This window comes from Chanos chanos, chromosome 11, assembly GCF_902362185.1.
Source record: "Chanos chanos chromosome 11, fChaCha1.1, whole genome shotgun sequence".
In the NCBI taxonomy this organism is placed as follows: Eukaryota; Metazoa; Chordata; class Actinopteri; order Gonorynchiformes; family Chanidae; genus Chanos; species Chanos chanos.
The window spans coordinates 13,035,565-13,045,675 of record NC_044505.1 but is presented as its reverse complement, the minus strand read 5'-3'; positions in this window follow the sequence as shown (position 1 = coordinate 13,045,675).

The window sequence follows — 10,111 nt, the reverse complement described above, 5'->3', positions numbered from 1 at the left end:
GACTCTGACAGGGCTGTACCTTGTTCTTGATTTTCATGGACAGGATTTCAAGGCGCAGTCGGGATGAGGAGGGTGTCCTGTACAGTGGCCTCAGGATTGTGTGTTGGCTTTTTGCAGATGATGTGATTTTGTTGGCCTCATCAAACTATGACCTGCAGCGTGCATTGGGATGGTTTGCAGCTGAATGTGAATCCCCTCCAAGTCCGAGGCCATGTTCCTATGCCAGAAAAAGGTGGCTTGCGCCCTCCGAGTTGGAACTGAGTTCCTGCCTCGAGTGGAGGAGTTCAAGTATCTCAGAGTCTTGTTCACAAGTGAGGGTAAAATGGAGCGGGATCGGGGCGGCGGTGGCAGTCATGCGGTCGTTGTACCGGATTGTCGTGGTGAAGAAGGAGTTAAGTCAGAAGACAAGTCGATCTTTGTTCCAACTCTCACATATGGTCACGAGCTCTGGGTAGTGACCGAAAGAATGGGATCGCAGATACAAGTGGCAGAAATTAGCTTCTTCCGCATGGTGGCTGGGCGCACCCTTAGGGATGGGATAAGGAGCTCAGACACCCAGGAGGAGCTTGGAGTAGACACCCAGCTCAGACACCCAGGAGGAGCCACTGCTCCTCCATATTGAAAGGAGCCAGTTGAGGTGGCTCGGACACCTAGTCAGGATGCCTCCTGGGCGCCTCCCTGTGGAAGTGTTCTGGGCACAACCAGACCCAGGACACGTGGAAACACCTTGGGATCCCCCAGGAGGAGCTGGTGGATGTAGCCGTGGAAAGGGAAGTCTGGGCTACCCTCCTCAGACTGCTTCCACCGCGACCCGGTCCCGGATAAGCGGCAGAAAATGGATGGGTGGATGGATGGAATCATCCACGAGCAATACATTTGGTCCACTAGCAATATAAAGACCATTGCTCTCATCTTCAATATGCCCCCCCCCCCCCCCCCCCCCCAACCTCCTGGCTTTGCCTGTAGTTGTGCTGTCTGAGGAGCCCAAGGTCACCGAACAGGTTTTTTGACCATGTTCTAAACAGATCAACATTTTTAACAGGGATGAGTGTTCTACAAATCCAGTCTGTACCACGTCTCTGCTTGGAAGATGACATGGAGAGAAAACAAAACTAAACTAAAAGACAACTAAAATACCCCCTCATGTCATTAACTCCATCACTTGAAAATAAGACATACACATGACACTTTGTTGACACTTTACTGCCTTTTAAAAATTAGACAGAGTGAATCAGCACATTTTGCTGTTTTCTCTTTGGGTCATTTAAAGTTATTTTTGCACTGTCAGTGTGTCATGCTTAGTAAATATAAAATATTTTATATAAAATAAAATTGATCTTATATAAAAATGATGAATAAAATGTTGACTTTTACACTGGATCGCTGGAAATATACTACTTGCAAATCACATGTGCATTAGATACACCATCAGACACAGTTCTCCTTTTAAAACTCATCTTCATCAGATGAATATTATCTCATCATTACAGTGAATCTGAAATGCTAATTTTGAAACAATGCTATCTTCTGGGTGTAACTCATTAATATAATCCTCATAGTTTGCTACAATCACCTTGGCTTGTAGAGGCAGTGTTCACACATGATGATTTCTTCCTGAAATATATAAATTCTTCAACATGCAAATCTTTCCACAAATGTTTTCAGCTCAAACGAAATCCAAAATTAAATTTCCTCTTGATTCAACCTAAAATACACTTTCAAAAATATTACTTAAATCAATTTACAGTTTATAATTTAATATTTCGCAGGTGCTTTTAAACCAAAGCGACTTCCAATTAGTGCATCAATCATGTTTAGATAACTACCACTAAATATCACAGTAGGAATGCAAATTAATTATTTTCAGTACCACAATCCTGTATATCTTGCAATGATAAAAACAGAAATCTGCAAACTAAACCTGCAGCATAGTGACAAGTTTAGTACATATTATTATTATTATTATTATTATTATTATTATTATTATTATTGTTGTTGTACATTTTATACCATAAAATATAAAAATATAACATAAAAGAAAGGTCACACATTAGGGGACAGGTGAATTCTGAAAAGGTGGGTTTTCAGTCTCCTGCAGAAGATGGCGAGTGATTCTGCAGTTCTGATTGGGTGAGGAAGGTCGTTCCACCACCGCGGAATGAGGGCAGAAGAAAGACGAGGCCGAGTGAAACGGCTGCCAGGTTCCCAAAGTGAGGGGACCACCAGCTGCCCAGAGGAGGTTGAGCAGATCTGGTTGGAGTGTATGGAGTGATCAGAGACAAAAGGTGGGATGGGGCAGAGCCTCTTGTGACCTGGTCAGCCAGCACCAGTGGATGCGGGCTGCTACCGGAAGCCAGTGAAGTGCAGTGAGAGGCGGAGTGACATGAGAGTGTTTCGGGACTTGAATTTAACACCAGAATTATGTAGCAAGTACATCCAAGTTCTCATTACAGGTTTGAAATAAGGAAGAAAAAGATACTGCCTAAAACCTGTTGTTTAAGTCATTGCATTAGACTGCATGGATCATGGAAATATGAATCATGATGTGGAGTGAATTTGTTCTATGTGTAGTTACAGTTTTCTTCCACCAGGGGTGAGCCAGAGAAGTTTGAGTTCTGCACAAAAGTGATAGGAAAAGTTGCAGTTCCTCTTACAGCCAGCAGGTGATATTGCAATGTGGAGACTCAGACTTGGATGAGTGGGCTTATTTGTCCAAATGTTGAAAAGTGGAAGGGATGATTCTCTGATATGCATCTCTGGAGGGGGGGGAAATGCCATGACTGTATGTACTGGATCTGTAGATGAATCTTTCATTGAATTTACACAATAACAAGACCGACCCACCCACCCACACACCAACCCACACACTCACACTCACCCACACACCCATACACGCACACACACACTCACCCACACACCCATACACACACACACACTCACCCACACACCCATACACACACACACACACTCACCCACACACCCATACACACACACATACACACTTTATTTGTGACGTGCACTTGAGATGTGGTAGCTTGAGTTCCTGGATTGCTGACATTAATAACACTTTCAGGATATGTGTTACAAACATATGAAGACAAGAGTAATTCAACTGTATGAGGTGTGGATTTATCCAATAACTTCAAATCTGAATAAATGCACCTGTGCAAGGAGCCTAGTCAGTTGAACATTGTTGAAATTTTTGAAGTATACTGTGGAGATATTAAAGTTATACTTTGACAGGCAGTTTGACAAAACTATTGTGATTCAGTTCTACTGATCTTAGATTTTATGAGACATATGATATGTTGATCGTATGTTTTCATGGGCGTGTTTTGGCTTGGAATAAGTTATACAGTATCATACATAGTTTGTCACAGTCTCTCTCTCTCTCTCTCTCTCTCTCTCTCTCTCATGCACACACACACATGCCGCCCACACGAACACAAAAACACAAAGCATAAAACATAAAACTTAAAACTTCCATACACATTTGCTTGCATGCTTGAGTGATCACATATGTACACGTTAAATTGTCTTTGTTGATCTGAACATTTAATACAACAACACCAGCAGCAGTAGTAGCAAGAAGAAGAAGAAGAAGAAGAAGGAGAAGAAGGAGAAGAAGAAGGGGAAGAAGAATGAGAAATAAAAATATACACAGGTGTAGACTTTAGACTTTAGATTTTCTCTGAAAGCCACACTCTGATGAGCCATTTTCTCAAAAGCATCAGAATAACAGGAAACGGTCTCTCATCTACTTCCTCTTTTAATGTGTTTACTCCCATGAAGACCAGTTCCCCATAGAAAATATTTTAAACTCCAAAATTATTTTTAACCCCATAATCTTTTCATCGTATGACTGTTGTTTTAATGATATTATTATTATTATTTTATCATAAGACACATAATTATTTAAGGATTTAAATAATTACGTGGTGATTATCAGTTCATGATCATGTGATGGTTTGGTCTGAAAGGGCTGTGGTCTTATCAGTGATTAAGTAATGTTGCACATAGCACCTCACACAGAGAACAGAAGACTGTCGAGTTCTTAGACACTCCTGCTTACCATCAATGTGACTCAGTAGAACAGAATGGAGTTGGGTGATGATATATATGCCAATACAGGATTTACTGAGAACAACAAATCTCACAGAGGTAAACGTGGGAATGATTATGGAAATATATGTGCCAGTGAGGAAATCCCCCAACCATCTAAAACGACAGAGACGCCAAAGGGAAACTCACATGTTCAGAACTCAGGTACGCACAATCTCTCTCTCTCTCTCTCTCTCTCTTACACACACACACACACACAAACACACACACACACACCTATAAACAAATGAACACACCTCAACACAAAAATAAAAACATGCCTATTTTATAGCTTGCGGGCTGGCTCGGCCACATGTACATGCACTGAAGAGTCTTGTGTTGCTCTCTTTATCTAAGCATTTAATATTACATACAGCAACAATAATAAATATTAACAACTTGAAATATATAAATTAAACGTATGTCCAAATTTTCTCCTCTCAGGAAGTGATACGTCATTCAACAGATGCTATAGACTGACCATAGTGTGTCTTGGGCTGCTGTGTGTTCTCCTGCTGTCTGCTGTCATAGTGCTGTATATCAACAGACACCAGTTACAAACCAGTTACAACAACCTGACCATGGAGAGAGACCCGTTTCTTCCCACTTACAACAGTCTTACGTCACAGAAAGATGATCTGCAAATGAAATATGATGTTCTAATAACCCTGAAGGACAAGTTACAGACCAATCTGACTCTTCAGGAACAGCAGTTGCAAAAGGCGAGAGATGACTTGAACAAACTGCTGAGTCAAAAGCCCTCTGTAGGTGAGTAGTAGTTTTTGACTTTAAGCTAAATATGACATTGTAATGTTCTGTGGTATGGTCACATAAAGTCTGCATTAAGACAACTGCTCAGAAAACTTAATTTACTTTATTTTACTTTTACTTTACTTTACCAATCTGTGAATGACATCACCCTGGGAGACTGCAGCAAAACTACATTTAAATTTTTTTTGTTTTTTTGTTTTTGTTCAAAGCTGGGCGGCACGGTGGTGCAGTGGGTAGCACTGTCACCTCACAGTAAGGTTTCGGGTTCGATTCCTGTCAGGGTCCTTTCTGTGTGGAGTTTGTATGTTCTGCGTGGGTTTCCTCTGGGAGCTCCAGTTTCTTCCCACAGTCCAAAGACATGCAGTTTAGGTGAATTGGAGAAACTAAATTGCCCCTATGAGTGTGTGTGTCTGCCCTGTGATGAACTGGCGACCTGTCCAGGGTGTTTCCCTGCCTTTTGCCCTACGAGCTCTAGAATAGGCTCCAGCACCCCCTGCGACCCTAATCAGGATAAGGGGCTTAGATAATGCGTGATGAGTTCAAATCTGTGTTGGGTACAAATGCAACTAAAAATAGCCATTATTTCATTCTAGGAACCATAATCATGTGAGTTGTGCAAACCTGCCTATTTCCTATAAGCATGCAAATTACAAAAAAAGAAAAAGAAGAATGAGTAATAATAAAGAGTAGGCACTATTTCATCACATCTGTTTAATGATATTTGTCTGTCATTTCCTGTAATCTGAATCGAGTTCTTTTGGATTAGTTGAAAGAGCTCAAATGAACTGAGACTTTCAAACTGAGTTTTAGGGTTGAAGTCAGAGAGATATGGATTTGTCTCCGTGGGTTTCAGTGAATGTGAAACATGGGCACAAACAGAAACTCTTTGAGGAACTTGAAGTGCACAAGTTTGACTAAATTTATCACTGCCGTGAAATGTAACACTTATTCCATTAGTGCTAGAAATAGATGTACAACTGACACTTCCTCTTTCTGGAATCAAAGATGTAAAAAATAACAAAGTTTATCTGTTTAAAATGACCAGGAAACTGTGTATGGTTGAATAGGTTCAAATCATGTAAGCCATATAAACATCACAAGACTATGAAATGTATCTCTGCTAAAATAATTTTTGAGGTGTATCATTTGGAGGTGTATCATTATCATTTTGATGGTATCATTTATTTATGATCATGTGACCATGCATGCAAGCATTTGGACTGCGTGCAAACAAGTGTGCAAGTGTTTCCGCAGCTGGTGTCCAATACACTGTGTCACTATACACACAGAAGACCAGAGACTGTAGAGTTCTTAGACACTCATCAGTGCTCAAATAAACTTCACTGTACCATTTGTATCAGTGAGCAAAAGAGAAGGGAGTTGCTAGAGAGTATAGGATGTAAATATGATGTGAGTTGGGAAACCTATGAAGACATGTGGCTCGAAGGAGGCAAGTACTTTACGGGCTGCTGTGGTCTAGAGGTTAGAGAACCGGGCTTGTGACCGGAGGGTTGCCAGTTTGATTCCCAGGACCTGTGTGCAAGGCACATAATCCTAATGCCCCCCCCCGGGTGCAAGGAATGCTGCCAGTAGTATATATCCTACACTTTCTGTCAATCAAAATGATTGATGACCGATGACCCCCCTCCCTTCCTCATTTCCCGCCCTGTCAGGGGCCTGTATGATTGACAGGCACATGTGTGAAAAAACTCTTTGTATTGCTACAGGCGTGTTGAATGACAGGGACGGATGTGGTTGACAAGAGGGTAGTCAGGATATGTGTTGGTTGGCGCTGTTGAATATAAACGTGTTTGACCGGGGGTGATCGTTCCGTTCACGTCCTTGTGTACACAACAAAGTCTATCTCATGATCTGATTAAACATGTCTCCATCTACAGTGACAAATAGTGTAAAGAGAGTACCTCTCAGCACAATTACTGCTACTTATGCTAACGACGAAAACGCATTAGCACCAAGAAAGAAGAAGAGATCTGAGGGTTTAATTCATTTTCTTCAGAATGAGAAGGAAAAGTTGGAATACGAATGGCCGTTGTCTGACGGACGTGTTGGCGGATATGTGTTTGACAAAGTCGCACGTTTGGTGAAGCTGTACACTATCGAATCTGGGGGGACGTTTATGGAGGACATGACACACATATCATTCCCTGCTAAAGACTGGCGTTTGTTTAGAAACAAAGTGTGGAGAGACCTTGAAGTCCCTGGTCTGGATCTTATCTGCAGTGCGGTGTGGAATAGCGTAACACCAAACATAAGCTACTACATATTCGCTAATCGTCTTGAAAAAGATCCTAATGATTACATTTATATGTGTTGTAGCGAATACACAATTATGAAAGGGGTTGAACATATAGACATTGAGAGGATCATGCGCGGCCTGAAAGTTATATTTCTTTGGAAGGACATGACCACTCTACACGCTGTTTTCAAGAGGATAGACGGCTTGTTTAAATGGTGCGAGGCCTTGAACAGATACCAACAGATCAAAGTAAATTTTTTTCAGGCTTGGGAGTCCGACATCGAGAGTGACTGTGGGGCGGTCCATTCGGAATCACCACCCATTCTCTACAAGCATTAAAAAGGTCGGCGCGCCCCAGACAGTCACCATCTCAAACACTTGACACGTGGGCTAAACATGTCGCTGGTAAACGACGCCGCAATACCTGAAGACAACAACTGGCTTGACACAATTTGCGAGAATCTAGGGAAGACGTATCGGACTTACTTATCGATGGCCGAGACTACGGAAACACTATCTGCGTTGTCTTCTCCACAGGACGTACAGACTATGTCCACACAACCACCCTCTGTCGAGGACGTGGATGGGTGTATTCCCCCGCAGGGGTTTAAACTCATAAAGGCCGCTGTGGGTGCCATACTCGAACAGATCATTCATGTAAAGCTGCGTGATGTTTGCCTGGGTTGTGAAGTGGATCATCCGAGCCAGTTACGGCATTCATGCCTCTTTGAACCCGACCCCTACTTTTTTCAAACACACATTCGAGGAAATAAAACAGAAACTTTTTAAACCGGAGTTGTCACCAGCCATTGAGCATCTTCTGGACGCAAACGGGCTACGTTCAAATCCACAAAAAATTCGCGGATCCATGGAGGCTATCGTCTACGAACTGGAAGAAGAACCGTACATTTGTGAGAAACTGAGGGAAATCAGGGAAAAACTTGTCGTTCCACTCTGTGAAACGGCTGTTTTTGACGCGGTGGACTGTTGGCAGGGGAAAAGTGGTTGACTTGCGGCAACATGGGGGGTGTCTGTGGCAGGGTCTGGCTGAGTGTGTCAAATGAAATTGTAAAATATCGTGTAAAATTTGAATTAAGGGCTTTGTTATATAAAATTATAGCTACTGGGGTTGACAATTTTAACACTGTACAAACGGTTTGACATTCATCGTTTGAATAACTGCAAAAGCCCCCTTTGGCACGAGTCCATACGTTCTAAAAGGTCATTTACAACCGTGTGACAAGGTTTGGTAGCGCTTGTGCACATGTGCAACAGATCATGCCACTGGTCAGATGCATTCCTGACTAAGGCCATTTGGCTTTTGAAGTTATTCAAACGATGAACGTCAAACCATTTGTACAGTGTTAAAACGATCACCCCCGGTCAAACACGTTTATATTCAACAGCGCCAACCAACACATATCCTGACTACCCTCTTGTCAACCACATCCGTCCCTGTCATTCAACACGCCTGTAGCAATACAAAGAGTTTTTTCACACATGTGCCTGTCAATCATACAGGCCCCTGACAGGGCGGGAAATGAAGAAGGGAGGGAGGAAGGGAGGGAGGGAGGGGGGTCATCGATCATCAGAGGTCATCAATCATTTTGATTGACAGTTTGACAGAAAGTGTAGGATATATACTACTGCTGCCTGCTGCCCACTGCTCCTGCGTCTGGTGTTTGTGTTCACTACTGGTGTGTTGGATGGGTTAAATGCAGAGGACAAGTTTTGCAGTGTGTGTGCGATCACAGAGATTTGCAATTTACAGTTATGCACACCAAGCTCAGCTGTGAACTGATAGAACTGCAAATCTAAGAAAAAACCCAATTCCTCAGAATTCTCTCTCTCTCACACACACACATACGCACAACAAAAACGATGAATAGACTTTTGATCATTTTATGGTATTTTATGCTTTCTTCCTGCATTCTTCTTCACACGTCTAACGCTGACTCCATTGTATTCAGCAGAAACACTGACGCTGCAAGGAACATATTTAAAGACAAGCTACAGTTTTTCAGGGGCTGTTCTGTGTTCTGCTGCTTACAGCTTTTATTATACTGTGTTTCAACCAGTTGCAACCCACTTACAACTATGTATTGTGCCTCCAGTCCTGCCACTTACAAACCACTCACAACAGCCTAGGTAAAGAAAGAAAGCACTTCTAGCAACCAAACCACAGAGAGACACCAGTAAAAATTCAGTTCTTGCAACCAAACTAATAAGAGGGACTGGTTACCAACAAAAATGGTTTAGCTGATATATGGAGACCGTTTACCAGTAAATTACATCAACTTTATTACAGATATACAACAGCTACAAACTAATTACACTGACCTGAGAAATAAGATTGAACAGACGCAGAAAGAGACAGAACAGATACGGAAAGAGAGAGATGAACTCAAGAAAAGTCTTTCTGAACTGGGTGAGTATTTGTAACTTTTCTTATTTATAACTGAGGAGATTCTGTCTTGATATTTGTATATTTAATGTGGAGCTTTTTTAATGTATAATGAGGCTGATCAACTATGATAAAGACAATGACAATGACTACTACTACTACTATTATTATTATTATTATTATTGTTATTCATAATAATAATAATAATAATAATAATAATAATAATAATAATAATAATAATATTGCTATTCTTCTTCTTCTTCTTCTTCTTCTTCTTCTTCTTCTTATTATTATTATTATTGTTGTTGTTGTTGTTGTTGTTGTTGTTGTAGCTGTTGCCATCCTCACTGCTCTTCTGTTTGAGTATGAAGCTGTTAACAAACAGCTCTTATTTCTCCTTTTTTTCACCTTGTGAACAGATCGATATGTTAAGCAGGGTTGGAGGTACTTCAGCTCCAGTGTTTACTACATCTCTACTGAGACAAAGACCTGGAGTCAGAGCAGACAGGACTGTAGAGATAGAGGAGCAGACCTGGTCATCATAAACAACAGAGAGGAACAGGTGAGAGAGACACTAA